Source organism: Sander lucioperca, chromosome 4, assembly GCF_008315115.2.
Source record: "Sander lucioperca isolate FBNREF2018 chromosome 4, SLUC_FBN_1.2, whole genome shotgun sequence".
Taxonomy (NCBI): Eukaryota; Metazoa; Chordata; class Actinopteri; order Perciformes; family Percidae; genus Sander; species Sander lucioperca.
This window is the reverse complement of record NC_050176.1, coordinates 17,274,136-17,293,389: the sequence shown is the minus strand read 5'-3', so window position 1 is coordinate 17,293,389 and position 19,254 is coordinate 17,274,136. Positions and strand designations below refer to the sequence as shown.

Here is a 19,254-nt window from a genome sequence, read left to right as displayed (position 1 = left end):
TTAGAGCCTATTTAGTCAGATATTAATTAAAACAGTATTGTGTTCCACAAAAAGCCAATAGGCCAAACCCCTTATGAATCATCACCTATAGTAGAATTCCACTGAAAGACGATAAGAGTTGGTAAATATGAAAAAGGTCAGGTTTATTTGTAGACTGCTTATTCAGCGTAACCGAGCCTCACACGAGCCACATTGTGAAACAAATGAGCAGTATTTACAGTATTACAGCAACAATATTGCACACATTATAACAACCATTACACTGGAAACCATTAGCAAACACAAGTTTGTCAACACAAACTGTCCAAGGCTGGAAGACTTCCCAGACCTGTGCATCTGCGTCTCTAAGGGCTCCTAAAATGACTCACAGACAAGGCTGTAAGCTAAAACCGAACATATTCATGCAATGGCTGAGTAAATGTGCTGTGTTTTTTTGGTGCTTGAACAGACCGTGTGTTCATAAACTATAGTATGATACTACTTCATGTGATCACAAGTGGGAGTACTCATGTACTGTCCTTGATCACAGTCTCGACGTAATAGCTCGTTTCTTGAGTACATTTTGAGACTTTTACTCCACATTAAACTTTACTGTTGTAAATAAAGCTATAGTGCGTAGTTTCTGTCCCCCCCATGATGAATTCTAAGTAATGACAACACCACTGTTTTTGCATCCACATGACAAGTCTTCCATAATCGCACATGCGCCCTCACCCCTCCTCCATGCAGTTGCTAGTAGCCAAGGAGGACACAGAGGATTAAAATAACATGATGGACTCTTCAGAAGAGGTAATTATCTTCATCCTAGTTTCTGCGCGTGAAACTTCGCCGGACGACAACAATTTCTAAGCAAAGCCATACTGAGAAATACAGAGAGAGTTTTGTGGAGCTGATAAGCTTAATTAGCTTTGCATCAACTCATTTGGCAATGGCTTGAATGTAACCGGCGTTCATTTATATAAAAAATATTACGCACTAAAGCTTTAAGTCTGTTTAGCATATGAAAGGTTTTGAAAATTGTGCCATGATGTGAGTTGTGTGTTGTGAGTTTCAATACCAATGTCAAAATGATTTGACTTTTTTTTATTACTTTGAACATACTTTTTTTATAGGAAGACCCTTTTTATGTAATAAAAGAAGCCCACCTTCTGTACAAGAACTTTAAGTAAAGTACAAAAATTGCCAAACCTTGCCCTAGTTAAAACTCTCCGTTCATAAAGTACCACATATATTGAAATGCGATGGCAATCATTTGCCCTGCATAAATAAACAAAAGTGCTTCTTCAGTAGTTGTTGTCACAACTTGACTGGTAAGGGTTAGGGCATAGGGCATACCAGGTTAAAAAGTTGTTAGACAAGTTAAACAATAAAGCACTGATGCCATGCTTTTCTTCATGCAGGACTTTTACTGTGGTGATCATACTTAAAGCTTCAGTACATAACTTTTTGATATTAATGAACGTCTGTTACATTCAAGCCATTGCCAAATGAGTTGCTACAAAGCTAATTAAGGCTGCGTCTCATTTCTCTATCTTACCCCTACCCCTTAGCCCTTGGCCCTCGAAAAACGAGGGGTAAGGGGTAGAGGTGAAAACATACCCCTATGAAATGGGACGCCACTTGGTTACGGTTACGTCATCAAGCATCGTCGCTAGCTGGCTGCTACATCACCAGAGGCGACAAGTGTTGATCACAAACTTCCAAGATGCCGTCTGCAAGTGTGTGTATGTCGATTGCATGGGTTTTAGTGTTTTTTTTGCGATTGTCTGCAACAAATCGAAGAAATCAAGCGAGAAGAAGAGGTCTACGTCTACGACGCCTACGAATGCTGATGGATCATCTTATGGTATGTATGGATTAGCTGCAAACAACGTTATGTTGTATTTAACGTTAACCGGACTAACCAACACAGTAGCTAGCTGAGCTGGACTCGCGTACCTTACATGGACTTGTATTATAGTGTAATACGAACCCAGTAAAAATCTATGTGTATGTTTTGTACCAGTCCAGCCCTGCTATGTGCTTTGTTCTGTGGGGGAGCGACAACTCTAGTCACGATGTGTTTTATTTTGGAGGGAGATGTAACTGTACCCACTAGCTAGCTTTGTGCTTTGTTATGGGGAATGGGAGACGTTATTTTGTCGATGTTTTGTACCATTCCAGCCCTTCTATGTGCTTTTGTTCTGGGGGAGACGTAACTGTAGCCACTAGCTAGCTTTGTGCTTTGTTGTGGGGAATGGGACAAAATAAAACACATAGTGACTACAGTAGTCACTATGTGTTTTATTTTGGGGGGTGACATAACTGCAGCTTTGTTGTGGGGAAGGGGAGACGGTTTAGCTCCACACAGGTGTTTGGTGTTTTAAGCCCCCAACGTCGTCTTCCAGGCAGCGCTCCCTGGAAGGCACTTGGATTAGGCAATGGTTAGGGTTAGGTGCCTTGAATTCGACGGTCGCAGCGCTGCCTTGAAGTCGATGTTGGGGGCTTAAAACACCATCGAGCCTCCACACAACTCTCTCTGTATTTCTCAGTATGACTATGTTCAGAAGATTGTGTCGTCCGGTTTCCGCGCAGAAGCTCGAGTGAAAATAATTACCTCTTCTGAAGAGTCCGTCATGTTTTTGTAATCCTCTGTGTCCTCCTTGGCTACTAGCAACTGCGTGGAGGAGGGGTGGGGGCGCGATCACGTAAGACTTGTATTATGTGGACGCGCCGACAGTTTTGTTGTCATTGTCACTACGCACTATAGCTTTAAATATTGAAATACTTCCACCTCTGACAGAACAGTTGAGTTAACACAGTCATGCCATGTTAAAATGCCATTTACTTCCTACAAAAACATGTTTTCATTGAAAACCAAAAAGGGAGAGTCCAAGCATTTGTGTGGACATTGATGCCGCCCAGAAGATAAACATCACACATCCCTAACAGCACTCTGCTTTCAAATGTTATTTTAACATTGTCGCTGTAGGTGAACTTGCATCAAATGTACCTTGGCAGTGCCCTGGAGATAAACTGGCATCTCTCCAGCTACCAATCCACACTCCGTACTTTGATCCGTATGGGGACTTGACCCAGCGACCCTCCAGCTTTCAACCCAACTCCCTACGGACTGAGCTACGACCACCCAGTTAACCAAACAATTGAGGATAAAACCAATTCTGTTTCGACCTGGACTCTGTATGAAGATGAGCGCAACAAAACATTGTATTTTCCACATTACCACTCAAACTTTTCTTTTCATTTCACCATTTTCCATAGACCAGTATTGCATTGTTAATTATATTTTTTTGTTTTGTTTCACTGACTACTATGTCACTCTGGTTTAGAAAGGACCTGCACAAATGGCATAGAATGGTTAGAAATTTGGATACGGTTGCCACAGTATCCTGTTTTTTTTTTTTTTATAGTATTATGCACTATGTTCCAGTTTCTTCAAATTGTCATAAAGCCTTATCTAGGTTTATCCAGAAAATAGTGTTATATTGAACGGGACCTAATGTGCAGTTATACAACTATCGAGTTGTGCTGTAACATGAATCACAAGATGTAAACGTGTGAACCTCTGCCATATAATCCCATGTGAAATGTGATATGAATGCAGTATGAACCCTTTTTGATTTAAAGGAGCAGTTGGAAGTTTTAGGAGAGAGCTTGTTCACTTTGTTGCAGTTCTCAACGAACAAAATGTGCTAAATTGTGTGTGGAACACACATAAGCCAGTTAGCTTAGCATAATGACTGGAAACAGGGGAAAACAGGTGGGGAAATTCAACCTATAGCCCCTAGCTCACTAATTACCACATCTCATTTGTTTAGTCCTCACAAAAACGTTTAAAAACTGACAATTTGGGGTTCAGCCCCTGTTTATTGTACATTAATAAACAGATTTAACGTGTTCATTGACTAAGCTAATTAAGCTAAGCTAACTGGCTTTTATAGCTCTTGCTCCGTATGAACAAACATATTAGAGATTGATAATGGTGGAATGTGACTAAGTACATGTACTCAAGTACAGTAGTTAAGTACAAATTGAAGGTACTTGTACTTTACTTGAGTCTTTTCTTATGACACTTTCTACTTCTACTCTGCTACATTTCAGACAGCTTTACTTTACAAATTAAGATTTTTGCACAAAAAACACACGTAGTTTATAAAATATGATGTTTTATTATAATTTGAACTACCCAATACACAGGCCTACAAGTACAGCTGAAATGATTAGACGATTAAACACTTAGTTGATTGACAGAACCGTTTTGATCATTTACACTTCCTAAAATGTGAGGATTTTTCTGCATTGATTACTTTTAGTACATTTTCCTGATGATACTTTTTTTAATGCAGGACTTTTACTTGTAACAGTTTAAGTATGTATGTAGTAGTTGAGTATTTTTTCTTAAGTAAAGGATATCAATATGTCATCCACCACTTGAGATTTATGTTCTCATATAACAGTAAGGAAGTGAATACAATATGTAGATTTCCCAAAATGTCTTATTATTTCTTTAAGTTACAACATGGGTGCATCCACACTTCACATGATTTGACCCACACGAAGTGGTAGCTCTGTCTCCAGACAGCACTTTTGTCTCATATTATCTCTTCATATGTTATCCATGCAATTTTATTATAATACTATGTAATGTACATTACAACCTCACGGGGGCTCTGGATCGGACAAAGACTTTTAGTCATGCTGATCAGTTTTGCAGAACTTGCATGGGGTTGGATAAATTTAGGATACGCAGTGACAGGACGCAAGCGAAGCAGCAGGTTAGTAACAATAACAGTCTTCTCTGCACAAGCCGCTGCACAAGTTCACTACCCCCTCCCCTCCCTCCCTGTCACATTTCCTCCTTTATATCTCCCTTCTACATGATAAGCGCGCGTCCCCCCCCCCCACCGTCCTCCGCTGATAAACAGCATAACGGGGAGGAGCTCTCATCTCGCGGGGGCTCCTCCTTCCACTGCCTTCACTTGCCCCCAAAAAACACACTCGTATATCCACCACCTCCTCCTCCTCCTTGCATGTCTGATCGAAAGGGAGAGAGGGAAGCTGATGAAGAAGTAAACGAGAATAGGGCAGCAGCAGGGAGGGGGGTCTTATTTTCTTATGAGCGGAAAAGGCGTCACACCGGGCGCAGAGCGCAGCGCGGAGGACGTAAGAGAGGGAGACGCATCACGGCGAGGGAGATAGAAACAGACAGAGGGAGGAGGCGACAGCGGATCGTAAACACGACAGAAAACGGCGAGTAGGCTAGGACGGGCAGAAAGCGGCGATCACCCTCTCCACCGCCGACCCCCGTGTCCCTCCTCATATCTCCATCCCTTTTCTGCGCCGTTTGACTCATCCCTTCGCGCACTCAAAGCAGCCCGGATTTTTTTTCTTCTTGATTTTAATCTTTTTTTTCTGGACAAACCTCTGCTCGGTCTATCGTAGAATTAAAAAAAAAAAAAAAAAAAAAACCCGAGGCAAGTGAGGAGGCTGTGCCATACGATACGACCGACGGGATCCACTGTAGGTCCTGCTCGGGACGGTCATCGGCACTACCAATTCGGTGGATAAAACCGGAGGTGGTGGGGGGGGTATGGAGGGGTAGATGACTGTCGAGTAACCCGGCTGAAGCACACCGAAAGAGAGAGATAGAGAGAGAGAGAGAGAGAGAGAGAGAGAGAGAGACCCCGGCCCCCGGTTATCACGGAGACTCCAGCATCATCAGTGCGATGGCATAGCGGCTTCTGCAGCAAAGCTACCAGACAGACTCAGATCAGCAGGGCTCTCATCCACCATGAACCTCTGAAAGACATCCGACACAGGCACAGATGGGTAAGAGGAGATGCTCTGCTGTGTGTGCGTGTGTGTGTTTTTTTGTTGTTGTTTTTTAATTCCGGGATATGCATGTTAGGCAGGGAGGGGGTGGAGGGGAGCAGGAAGGCTTGTGACGTGAAGAGCCCTGCCATTGTATGTACAGTCTAAGACTGCAATGTAGAGGAGGGGGTGTATGTGTGTGTGTGTGTGTGTGTGTGTGTGTGTGTGTGTGTGTGTGTGTGAGGTTGATGAAGTTGCCTCTAACAACATTGGAAAGTAGATGGGTGAAAACAGATGGCCTTTTGCTACTTCTGCTTACTTTTGCAGCATGCCATCTCATATGATTCTATTCTGTGATGTTATCAGGGGTCCTGGAAATGTGCGATTTCATTTTAATAACAGAAATAGTATACTAGGATTACTGAACGGGCCTAATGGGCACAGGCCCAGGGGGATCAGGGGGAGAAATGTCACTGAAAGAGACACAAAACGACCATAAAGAAAGAAGCAAAATGACTGCAACCAGACACAAAATGACAACTAAGACAGAGAAAAGAAACAACTACAAAGGGATGCAAAATAACCACAGAACTTTTAGTTTGGGTCTTTCTCGTATGTAGTAACGTCTCATAATGAGTCCAAGACCTGGTGACTTATAACAAGCTTATAACCTTCAAAACTATTTTGTCTTCAAATCATTGAGAGTTCTTAGTAGCTCAGTGGATTGATGTTGCTCTAACGCTGCCAGGATTTAGGGTTTGACTGAATCCATAGGTACTTTAAGTGTCCTCTAATTTAGCCATGTTTTCCAGGCCAGTTCTTCATTTTCACACCATCGCACATCCCCATAACCCCCCCACCCCCAAACACCTGAACCGATGGCAGCAATTAGCCTTATCACTGCTACATCGTACAGCTTACTGGAAAGCCCCGCTACATGTCACCTCACCACATCTGAATCACCCTGCCCCGGGTGGCTGTCTTGTGTATGCAAGCCTCGCTGACCCACACCATTTTCATCACCTATCTAGTCAAACCAAAACCTGACACCATTGCCTGCTGAATCCATTTGCAATCTCCCACGAGAGCGGGCCCGGCGCCCTGGTTGCTGGTTAGGGGTCAGGTATTGATCCAGGGTCCCAGATGGGTTTGAGTATATGAGGGCTTGGGTTAAGCTAATCCCTGATAGGCAGTTAAGTGCAAATTTAGCAAATGAATGCAGCATGAATGAATGAAGCAAATGAATGAAGGGGTATATAGCTTGGTGGAGGTTATGGGGAAGCGGGTGAGATTATGACTGTGGAGAAACACTGGAAAAAAAATCTGGTTGTGGAGTGTAAACCTGTGAACCTCCTTCCCTTGACATTTTGCCCTTGAGCAAGGCAATTAATCAACAATAACTCCATTAGAGTGGCTCAGTGGTGCAACAGTAGCAGACTGTAGCTGTAGCTGGCTGCTCCCAGCTGTGAATGTGTGAAACAGGGCAACGCTGATGAGCATGCTGAGTGTGTTCCCACCAGGATAAATCCAGGTCTTTAAAGATGCATGTGGGGTCGATGTAATTATTTGCCAATCTGAGGCAGATCAGTTCATGTCTTTGTTCTATAGAAGACACGCCACTCTGCACTTGAATTGAGATTGAGTTGAATCTAAGAACTGTTTTGTTGATGGTGATGGCGCAGTGGGTATGACACATGCCTTTGGTGTGGGAGATCTGGGTTCAATTCCCACTGTGATACATCAACCAATGTGTCCCTGAGCAAGACACTTCCCATAACCCATAATTGCTCCAGAGTAGGGGTGGGCGATAATTAGATGATATCCTTTAAAAATGTGTTTTTAAAAGTCTTTGAGTTACTTAATTTTACTTAAGTTCTTATTTATTTTCTTTAAAATGTAAGTATTCAAGTAAAAACAATTCAAAGACATACAAAATACTAATTGAACTAGTGTAGGAACATTGAACTCTGAGTAAACATTCAGTTGTACACCTCTGCTGTAATGTAAATTGTGACCAGTCATTGTAAATTCATACAAGCATGATTAAATCATAATAATAAACAAAGGGCTCTGTTCTGTAACATATACAGCACACAACCATGTCCTTATTGGAAGCAGTCCTGGAGCTGGGATAGGGCAGTGTCAGGCCAGGTTTTGATAGTCCTTCTGACCGGGATGTATGCTGGGATCAGGAGTAGGTGGATGTAATCTGACTGAACACTGAACTGTGTTCTTCCCTCTAGTAGCACAATCTACATGCTGGAAAAAGCTGGGGAGTACCGACTTTAAGGACGTTGTTAAAGTCCCCTGCTACAATATGTATCCCATCCGGGTGATCGCGCTGCAGTTTGTTGACTATGGTTAGCAGGTTAGCCAAACTTGTGCTAACGTTAGCATCGGGGGCTACGTAGACTGGCTATGTCCTCCGGGATGTTATGAGCTGCCTGGAAGGCTCTCATAAGGGCTGTGTTGTATGTAGTAATTGTAAGTCGCTTTGGATAAAAGCGTCAGCTAAATGACATGTAATGTAATGTAATGAATGGCAGCATGATTTTGCTAGTTTGGACAGAAATTTGGACCAGGATCTGTACCTGCCAGGCTGTAAAGAAAGCAGAGAAGGAAATAATTTGACCTGGGGGAAAGCAGAAAGTCTATACAGTACCTCACTGTTTGTAGCAGCATGAGCAGAAGCAGCGGCCTGCAACTACCACAACTGCTCCGGTTCTCTGTGGTTATCTCATAATGGCTTCAAATGGTCGATGATGCCCCAACCAACATCCCAGATCCCCACGTTTCAAAACAACAACATCAACAAAGACCACATCTCATGGGGATGCTGGCCTTTTCAGTTCACAGTGATGCTGATGCTGAGAGACAGGGCAGTGAGCTTGTGTGTGTGTGTGTGTGTGTTTGTGTGTGTGCGTGCGTGTGTGTGTGTGTGTAGGAAGGGTGTGGGGTTGCAGAAAGAGGAGGGCAGTTTGGGCAGTGGTGGAAGGAGTATTCAGATCCTTTACTTAAGTCAAAGTACTAATACCACACTGTAAACATTTTACAGTGTAAAAATACACAAAAAGTATGTAAGTATCATCAGGAAAATGTATTTAAAGCATTAAAAGTAAAAGTACTCAATGCAGAAAAATCCTCACATTTTAGAAACTGGAAACGATCCAAACAGTCCTGTCAATCAACTAAGTGTTTAATCATCTAATCATTTCAGCTGAACTTGTAGGCCGTTATATTGTTGGGTATAATAAAACATTGTATTTTATAAACTACATGTGTTTTGTGTGCAAAAAATCTTAATTTGTAACTAGTAATGAAAAGATTCAAGTTACGTACAAGTACCTCAAATTTGTACTTAAGTACAGTAGTTGAGTAAATGTACTTAGTTACATTCCACCACTGTCTTTGGGGTTTAAATGCCACAGCTGGGGACTGAACACAGTTGCCATACCTGAATATGTATGTTTTGTGCATCAGAGTTGAGGGGTAGCCGCTCAGAATGGGGGGATAAAAGGAGTGAAATGTAAAGACGATGGCTGTATAGAAGGGCTGAAGAGTGAAAATAGAGAGCACAGAGAGAGACGAGTGGGCTGGAGGGATGTTATCCAGTCATGTGTCTGAAAGAGTGTGTGGACTCCAGAGATCCACCTGAGCCCCACAGCTGAAGCTCACTTCTTTTGTCAGATTTGATTAAGAACACTCTCCTGTGATTTCTCCCCCACCCCCTCTCTCTCTCTCTCTCTCTCTCTCTCTCTCTCTCTCTCACACTAATTTATTGGCATGGTGGGGGTTGGGGTTGTTGTTGTTGTTTTGTGATCATGCACAAAAAAACTAAACATACAATAATTAAATCCCCTTTGCATTACCATGAATATAGTGCCAGACATGCCAAACACTTAAATATGCACTTCAATATTCAATGGAAAACACAGCGCTTTCAAGCCGGAGTAGCGGAGTTCACTTTGCGGCGAAAACAAAATACTTTCACCAAGGAAACGCTCGTTTGTTCCTCGGGAATGTCTTAATCCAAACCACGATCTTTTTCCTAAACTTAACTAGTTGTTTTGGTGCCTAAACTTAACTATCGTCGCTGAATGACGCTCACTTTTTCTGGCTAAACTCCACCACCATGGCCCCTGAAAGGGCCGTTATCTGGCGGTGCCTGTACCCAGCTCGCAGTCACCTATTGGCTGCTAAACAACTGCCGCTGGTAGCCGGCATCCCGGAGCTCTGTAGCGGCTAAATACAACCAGCAACTGCCGGATTTTATCGTTCTTTCACACTTTAGGCTGTTCATGTTACAGCGCTTTACATTTTGTTACATTTTGTCCCCACCGGGGGGAAAAAATAATTCAGCAGAGGCAGGGATATGTAGACCAGAAATAGGGAAATTATTTCTTCCTCGTTTCCTCTCACACAGCACTTTCATTATGTTGCTCCCTCTTTTCACCGCTTGCAACTCAAGTTGCAAGGCCGAAACAAATGGCTTGGCTGGCACACAGAGAGGCTGTCTGTTAACATTGCCAGAGGTGATCTGGGTACGTAGAGATCCGCAGCCTCTTCCTCTTCCACAGCATCCTGTTTGGCAGGCTTTCCCTTCTGAAAGACTTAGTCTTAGTTTATTTCCAGGAAATCCGACGTTAGCTGCGGCCCAACAGTCAAACTTTTTGTAATCGTAGCACATTGATTTCAAACTCAGAGGCTGCAATCAGATCAATAATGTCAAACTGTTAATTCAGGGACCTGAAAATGTAGTCCTTTGGTTTATTTAGGTGAAAACAGCGCTGTTTAAAATCCAAATAACGGCCTCAGTCTTTTTCCAAGTCAAACATATTGCATTCTGGAAGAAGTGAGAATGTTAAGTCTGCAGGAAATGACCACGAAACCAGGCTTGTTGTTATAAGCAGATGGATGCGGACATCTGATATGCTGCACCAGTGAAAGACAGCAAAAAGCAGCAACGACAGTTTTGCATAGCCAAAGTAAATTTCTTTAGGAAATTAAGGTGAGTTATGTTTACAAAGCTTGGTTTTTTGGATATTAGGGCAGAGGGGAAAATAAGCAATATGCAAACATCTGAGTTTGACACCAAAAAGCTGTTTTTACATTCATCTGCTGAACAAGTGTGATCTTGAAACCTCTAGCGCACAGACACTGGCCTTTTTAGTGAAGGAGGAAACCTTTGGGCCTAGCAGTTCAACTTTTGAAACTAGTCTGCTCTCAGGATGCACATTTTGCATATCGCTCGTTTGAGCCTCCTGAAGTTGAAGATAGAAAGTGTCAAGCAGCAGCTGTAGATGAACACAAATGGATCACCGTTCAATTCACTTGTTTAAGCTGTAGCTTTTGAGCAGCAGCAGAATAATCAAGTGAATGTGAAGGATTGATGTTACTGTACATTAATTCTACATTACCTGTGTCTCCACAGTAAAAAACTAAAAGTGCTGGGTGGAGAAATTATAGCAAAGATTGAGTGAAGCTGAATGATGCGGGAGACCGTGTTTGTCCCAGCAGCTAGTGTTACTTCCTGCCCGGTGAGGTCTTTGGCATTAATACACTCTTTATTCCATTGGAAGTCAGTGGGACAAAGGGATGTTTTCAGCGCTGAGACACAGAGACAAACACCCTGGTGAGCGCGGAAGTAATTCCAAGACATAGCTCAGCAGAGAGTGAAAGGAGAGAAAAAAGAAATGCACAGCAACATGAGTGTTTTCTCTTTAGATTTCTTCTTCTGGCACCTCATCGCCTGTTGTTTTTTACCCTGTTGATCTGGATCATACAGTAGAACCAATTTCTGTGTGCATCATTATCACTGTGTGTGTGTGTGTGTGTGTGTGTGTGTGTGTGTGTGTAATCTCTGTGGTTCACACAGGGTCGTCCCCGGCTCCAGGATGTCCAAACAGCGCCATGCTAACCCCACAAACAGGTTACATACAGCCGTGCACATCCTGCTGCTGTTGCTGGGGGAATTAAGCTGTGTTCCACCTCTGATCTGGCATCTGTAGACCCACACAAAGTCACACACTCACACACTCACACCCACACACACACACACACACTCACACACTGCTAGGCTCCTGGCTGTGCTCACACTATTCCTGGAGAGAGAATCAGACACACAGGCATACGTTGCTTTCCTTTTTTTGACATCTCTTTCTACACACTTTCTGATGTGGTGTAATAGTGTGCTCCATTTTACCTCTGGACTCTGGAAGCCGGAACTGGGAATGACGTCACAACCGAGTTGATAGCATTCCATTAAAAAAAGTCGTGTTTCACTGAGGGTTTAGCTTTACCCAGGTTAGCCATTGTTAGCAATACCAGTTGGTAACAACGCATTAGGCTGTTTTTTGTGCATACAAACAGCCCAACAACATGTCCATGGATAGAAGTTGGACAGTACTATGTTTAAGACTGATTTAATGGTGCACAAATAAGACATAAGTGCTAATGAGCTGTATATTACTACAGCTTTCACTACTGTCGATGCATGGAGCAGCCATGTTGGATTTGGAGGTCGGCTTGCTCAGAGGGTAAATGTGAGGGTGAATGAATGAACAACACACAGCACAGCAACACCATACCTTTTTTCCTTTTGAGTCTGACCATCTCAGTGCCACCTTTCCCTTTTCTTTTTTGGCTTTCCATCATCAGACTCACACACTGTCTGTTAACGTAGACCTCCAAACGTGACAAAGAAAAAAATAGGTGTCGATGGCTTTACGTCATAGGCCGACCAGGGCTATGCCATTTGGGGAGGGGTCGCTCACTGATCCCCCTATATTTCTGAAAATCCTAGACATGGTTGTGACTGTTAGTGCTTTCTGATTAGCCTGTGTTTGTATTGAAATAAGAGGCTGCTGCGGCCCGCCGTAAGGGTTGAGCCGAGGCTGCACAGTTTGACCAGCGGGCAGCGCTGCCTGGCCACGTGGCCGGGATCCGCAGTGTTGCTTGCAATGTATAACTATTATCAGACCGGCCCTCGCGGCCTCGAAACACTCCCGGCCCACTGGGAAAAGTCCCGACTCTCCCGATTGCCACTCTGCCTCTTGGCACCGCTGCTTCTCTCCGCCCAAGACAATTGTGATTGGTTTAAAGAAATGCCAATAAACTAGAGCACGTTTTCCTCCCATCCCCGAATGCTATGTGGAGTAGCCATACCCTCCTCCACAGCGCTTTGGAGGAAGGTCTGGTAAAGCGAGACTACACCTCTGCAAACTAGGATTGGGCATTGAGAACAGGTTCCCACTTGGAATCGTTTAAAAAAATTATTATTCCAGTGGAATCGTTTTTTTTATTGGAATAGTTTGGAAAATCTGGTTTACAATCTGGTCATCTGTTCCAAATTCAACACAAGTGACTAAGTTTTGGTTTCCGTAGCGCCCACCATACTTCCACGGCTTGTCATGTTGCACCCATGGAGTGCCACAGTAAGCGGATATCATCCCAGAGATCAGAACATGAAAGGTAGCACTTTGGTATTCTACTTTGACTCTGAAAGCTCACAAGTTACTGCAGACTGTGGAGCTGGTGTTTGGGTTGCACAAGCATAGAACACGTTTCTATGGAAGGTGTGCCTTTAAGCAAGGAATTTAATACAAAGATGCAAGTGTCAGAAGTGTGTCTTGACAGTTCCAGTTTTAGTTAGTAGGAATTAATTTCTGATGAAAGAGATGCGTGATGACACAGTGAGCCTTTGCAGCGCTAATTAAAGCTGCGTAGTGTATTGATATTTATAGGTTGTTGTCTATTTGAATGATATGTTAAGATGAATTACTGTCTAAATTAACCATAAAATGCAAATAAAAAGCTAGATTTGTTTTCTCAGAATCATTTCTTAGAATACTTAGAGAAGACCAGTTTTTAGCTTTTTTCCCCCGAGCTTTCGCACACATCTATCTCCCTTCAGTAAGTGGACCCTGAGGTCAGTTTTTCTATTATTCTTATCAGATCAGTGGAGATTATAGTTTTTCATCATCATGTGAAGAACATTCAATATTGGAAGATTATTTCTATTATTTTGTAAGCTACTTAAAAAAAGTTTGACCAACCCATCTTAAATCAGGGACCATTTACTATTTTGTTTCACAAGCTTTCAGCCGCATCTCACTGCATGTCTCTCACATGCCAACCTACTATTTCATATAAGGCCAAGATAAAAATTCACGCTAAATATTTAAATGTAGTTTCATACAGTCTTAACTTGCATGTGTCAGTCATCATAATAATAATATAACTTCTTATGTTAAGCTAAGGAGATTTAATGAGGCTTTGGTTATTAAGAAGTCATCTATGTGTTTATCAGTGTTTTAAGCCCTCACCGTCTCTAGGATTAAGCAATGGTTATGGTCAGGGTTAGGGTTAAGGTTAGGGTTAGGTGCCTTGAAGTCAACCGGCGCAGCGCTGCCTTGAAGTCGATTAGGCAATGGTTATGGTTAAGGTTAGGGTTAGGTGCCTTGAAGTCAACGGTCGCAGCGTTGCCTGGAAACACCATCGAGCAATTTATGCGTTGAATTTGTCTGCCATTTGTGTCTGTTAGTTGTTCACTGTAGTCACTGAAAGTGGTTTTGACAGTGCATGCTTTTTACTCTTTATTTGCTCGTGCTTTTACAGCAGCATTTACCATCTTCTGTTTTAACTGTGACATTGCCTGTAGTGCCGGCCTTTAAAGATTACGATCAGAGCCATTTCAGACAAAAACTGTTTAACAAGGCTCTCATAAAATCCTACAGGTACCCTCAGACCTCATCATGTCTGCTGACCAACACAGAAATGACAGACTTTGGTTAATATGTTTGAGAAAAACAATGTTGCAACAGCTGTCATCGGTCGTATACTGTGAGATATTGGCCCTATTGTAGTCTACATAAAGAACAGACTTACAATGACGTTAGTCCCATTCAATAACCCCTCTGCAGTCTCTCACACACATACGCAATCTCTCATTCCCTCATTCACTCACTCACTATTCCCTATAGAGTGTTTATTAAATAGTGAACTATATAGGGAATGACCAAACGAGATTTCGGACACTACACTGAACATTTTTTAAAGATCATTGCGTCAGTAGATACGCCGGATATTTGTGAGACGGAAGTAAAGAAACAAACATACGTATAATACGTCCTAAAACAGTTTTTAAAAAACGTTCAAAAGCTAGGTCACTAACGTGTCAAACGCGGAAAATGCTTATACTTAAACGACTTACATTTATAAACGAAAGCCTGCTCCAATTTTCAGTTGCTTCGTCTTCTCCTCCTCCTCCGGGACAACACGGCCGCGTTGCATTGTGGTATACGGGTGTAAAAGGGTACATCGTATGTACGCTCAAATTAGCTGTGCATTGTGGTCCATATATAATGAATGAATTGAACTGCTGAGAATTCGAACACCACTACTGCACAAAATGACAAACGCACTATATACTGTAGTGCACTGTTTCTGTGATAGGGAACGGTTTCGAAAACACCTAATGTTGCAACAGCACCCATCGGTTGGATACTGTGAGATATTGGCCCTATTGTAATCTACATAAAGCACAGATTTACAATGATGTTAGTCCCACTTAATAATCCCTCCATAGTCTCTCACACACATATGCAAACACTCTGTCTCTCGGGCAGGGTCTTGAATGGGCCGCAGTTGTGATGATGGAGTATGGATCTTTGTTCTGGCAGGTCAAACTGAGTGTGGCTGGGCTTTATGTTGGGGAGGATGAAGAGAGCACTCCACATACTGCTGCTGTTTGTCAAGGACAGGAGCACCTGTCGAAAGACCAGCATCACAAGCTTTTTCTTCCTTTACTCGTTCTCTCTCTCCTCTACCTCCCTCCCCTCTTGCTGTTTGAAGGGTGCTCCCCTTTTCTAAATAAGGCAGTTTTTCCCTCCATGACCTCAACCCCCCTCCTCCACACACACACACACACACACACACACACACACACACACACACGCTGCCACTGTGTTGTACTCTTGTCAGACAGCCAAGCCGAGTTTACCACCAGGCCAAAATAGAAGCTGTCTGTCCTTGACGACGTCTCTTTCTCTGCAGGCCCTGCTTTCCCTCTCACCCGCTCTCTCTTTTTTTTTTCTTCCATCCCCCTCTTTGGTCACGTCAGTGTCACCTTACAGTCATATCCTGCCGTGGAGACCTCAGGAGACCCACCTAGCAGGAAGTGAAAGTGGACCTGACGTGTGCTCGACCCAGCATGTGTATTTATTGAAGCTACAGTGCCGGAATGTACCACTGCCTCACAACTTGTAGTAGGGTGTCATGTGCCAGATGGAAATGAAGCACAAGCCATGCCTGGGTCAAAGATGAATATGTAGATATTTCTTTGTGTGTTTAGTCTGTGCGGGGAACCAGATGGTTTGAGTTTTGTGTAATGCAGGATGAAACGTTCAAGAAAGGAAAGTTGATGTTTTGTGCGTCCGTTAAGTACAGTTTTGCAGATTTTTAGGTCAAAAGACGTCGATACATCTCAGTTGACAATGGGCTGAAATGGTCACTTGACATACAGTTTACCAATGTTTCAACAGTATTGCACTGTGACTTTATTTTAACCCCTACTACCCAGAATGTACGAATAAATATACAGACGTCATAGGAATTACCAGATCGTACGTTCCAGTGATAACAGATCAGATATTGCCTCACAGTATCCAGTATCATAATTGAGTTGATTTGTTATCTGCAGCTGTGTTGTTACAGTACAAAAAAGGAACAGCTTGTAGCTAAGAAACCTAGCAGCATGGCATTCCATGGTGCAGAATCGCTGAAATGTAAAGAAAAGGTCAGTGTGACATTACAGAAGATAATACTAACCACTGAGAAGGTTATTTCACTTTTTTATTTATTTTTTTTAATGTGCAACCGTTGTTTTCTTGAAGGTTGTTTCCATGCAACACACGCTAACACACTTGTGTTTCATTGCCTCCTGCGAGCCTGCAGTGTATCCTAAAGTGACTGAAAAACAGCCTTAAAATAGCACACGATGCTCACCACTGTTTACCTGAGCACAAAAGTCAAGACGCACTGTTTTAAACTTGTCAAATCCACCTAGGTGTAAAAAATAAAAAATAATACTTTTTCTCTAGAAAGCACCAGCATATGATGTCAGCGCTGGACAAAGGGAGGGTTTGTGAGAGAGATTCTTGTTATTTCACCAGCATTAAGTCTTTCGTAACATGCACTCAAGTATGTGCTAGAGAAAAAAGGGTGAGCAGGAAAAAGAGAAAAAAAGAATCTGGAAAGATCAATGAAGGCCAAGGTAAAAGCTACAGACAGAAGACAAAGAAGAAGGTTGGGGGCGTGCTTATGATTCATTTTAAACAAAAAAGCGGCTCGCCGATTCGGCTCATCACGTAAGAACGATAATGACACACAGTCGTCGCATCACTGTTCTTTTTCGGCTGTTGAGAGATATCTACGTCAATGAGGAGTCTCTCACTGGCAGTGCGAGGGAGGTGAGACGGGAACAAACGTTCGGGAGGGAGAGCGAGGGCGGCCAGCCAACTGTTTGTCTGCGGACGGACGGACGGATGGATGGACGGATGGATGGAGAGAACGAGAGGGGAAGAGGAAAGACATTTTCATCAGGATTATCCTGCAAGCAGAGAATCTCATCTGGGAAAGTGGCCCAGTGCTTAACACGCACACACGCAAGCATGCACACACACACACACACACACACACGCACACACACACACACACACACACACACGCACACACACACACACACACACACACACACACACACACACTGCCTCTGGAGGCTGCAGAAATTGGAAAAGCTCTGCTTCACCTCAGTTTGCCCAGGAAAGCCCCTCTTTTAGGCTTCTTACACTGTGGTCCCTCCAGAAAGACTCTGCTGCTGGATCTTAAAGTACAATTCTGTGAATTTGTGTATTTGTGTATGCGTGTGTGGTACATCCGTCTGTTCTCCTTGTTGAATCTCGGTGGAGTTGCTCCCACTTGATTACACTGTTTATTCGCTGTGCATCCCCAAACTACTGCCTACCTGCCAGCAGGCTGCAGCCAGGAGGAAAGCCTTGATAGCAGCGTGGTGCTTTGTATTCCTGGGCCACTTCTACACGGAGCCTTCAGGCCAGATGCATAAAGCTCTGTGAATGCACACAATGCATTTGGACAAAGGCAGAATTGTTTGGGTGCGATAAGTCGATTTATCAGATAATTGTTTTTCACCCTTACCCGACATTTACTTAGTATTTTGGGGGAACTTTTTTCCTTCAGTGGACAGTGTACAGAGAGCTGACAGAAAATTATGGGAGAGGGAGAGGGGGTCACCAACGAGACTTGAAACCAAGGGGGTAAGCTTCGCTTCAGAGCTCGAATCTCCTATGGCACCATTTTGATGCTACAAAGCGATCACCCGACGTTAGCATTCCATTGACTGCCATTCATTTTGACGTCACTTTGACAGCGAATAACTTTACATCTGAAGCGTTTAAAGACTTTATTTGTCCATTGTTTATTTCTAAAGAAACACAACAATGTATAAAAGGCTCCATTACCTTGTACCTCACGTTATGGCTCCGTAGTATACGTTTTTGTAAAAATAGGCTAACGATTGTGTCATAACCACGCGACTTACTGTCGCATAGTAGAGGAATTACCGTATAGTACAGGAGAAGCTTGCAGGCAGTTTGGACTTACATTAGCTGTTTAAGTTTAATTACTAATGTTAACTAGCATTTTAGTGATCAATAATTAGCCTGTGTCCATGTTATCTCCTTACATATACCTACGCTCTCCTTCTCTGCAAGATTGGGAATGATTGAGATTTCTCTTGGCACAGCTACCAGAAGACTTACAACTTTCAGACACGTTGCTCACGGCACATTTACGTTGTTTCTCTCAGTTGGAGGCTGCGCAGTAACGCTCAGCGCTCACCGGAAAAGTGCTTCTAAAGGCTCACTGGTCTCCGTCCAGAGCAACGGGATCTGTTGGTCCATTCTTATATACAGTCTATGCTTGAAACAGGCTTCTTTATACGCTAGGCTAGTGGTTCCCAAGGACCCCCATTTGATAAGATTTTGTTCCAGAGTACCCTGCCTGATAGGATTTTTTTCTTTTAGATGTTTTATAACAGAAAAGGTATGCTACCCATGACCAAAACAGTCATACATTGTTATTGTGTTGCTTATGGTTGGCATTATAGTGAAAATAAAACATTCTCCCTTTTACTGGGGAACCCATGGAACCCCCTCAAGGACCCCTGGGGGACCCCAGACCCCACTTTGGAAACCACCACTGCCCTAGGTTACCAGGACACCCCATCATAGATTGTTAATCGGATATTAAAATAATACCAGACTGATGAATCAATATTTGCAGCCCTTGAGCCAAGCATAGGCGTAGTTCTGTTTTCATAACTCAGTCATTAACGTGCATATTTTTCCTCACCTCAAAGTTAGCCAT

The 19,254-nt window shown here is 43.1% G+C and overlaps 1 protein-coding gene across 4 annotated transcripts in view; it reads left to right on the top strand.

The window, feature by feature from the left end:
- The window catches only part of mgat3b (beta-1,4-mannosyl-glycoprotein 4-beta-N-acetylglucosaminyltransferase b), a 92,371-nt gene that overhangs the window by 4,170 nt on the left and 68,947 nt on the right, over positions 1 to 19,254 (top strand). For 2 of the 4 annotated variants that reach the window (XM_031288992.2, XM_031288990.2), the window contains exon 1: positions 4,973 to 5,829. The exons of the other annotated variants lie outside the window; for them this stretch is intronic. The gene's annotated coding sequence lies outside the window, so the exon portion shown is untranslated. Of the gene's footprint in view, positions 1 to 4,972; positions 5,830 to 19,254 lie in introns of those variants that run through there. 4 annotated transcript variants of the gene reach the window in all.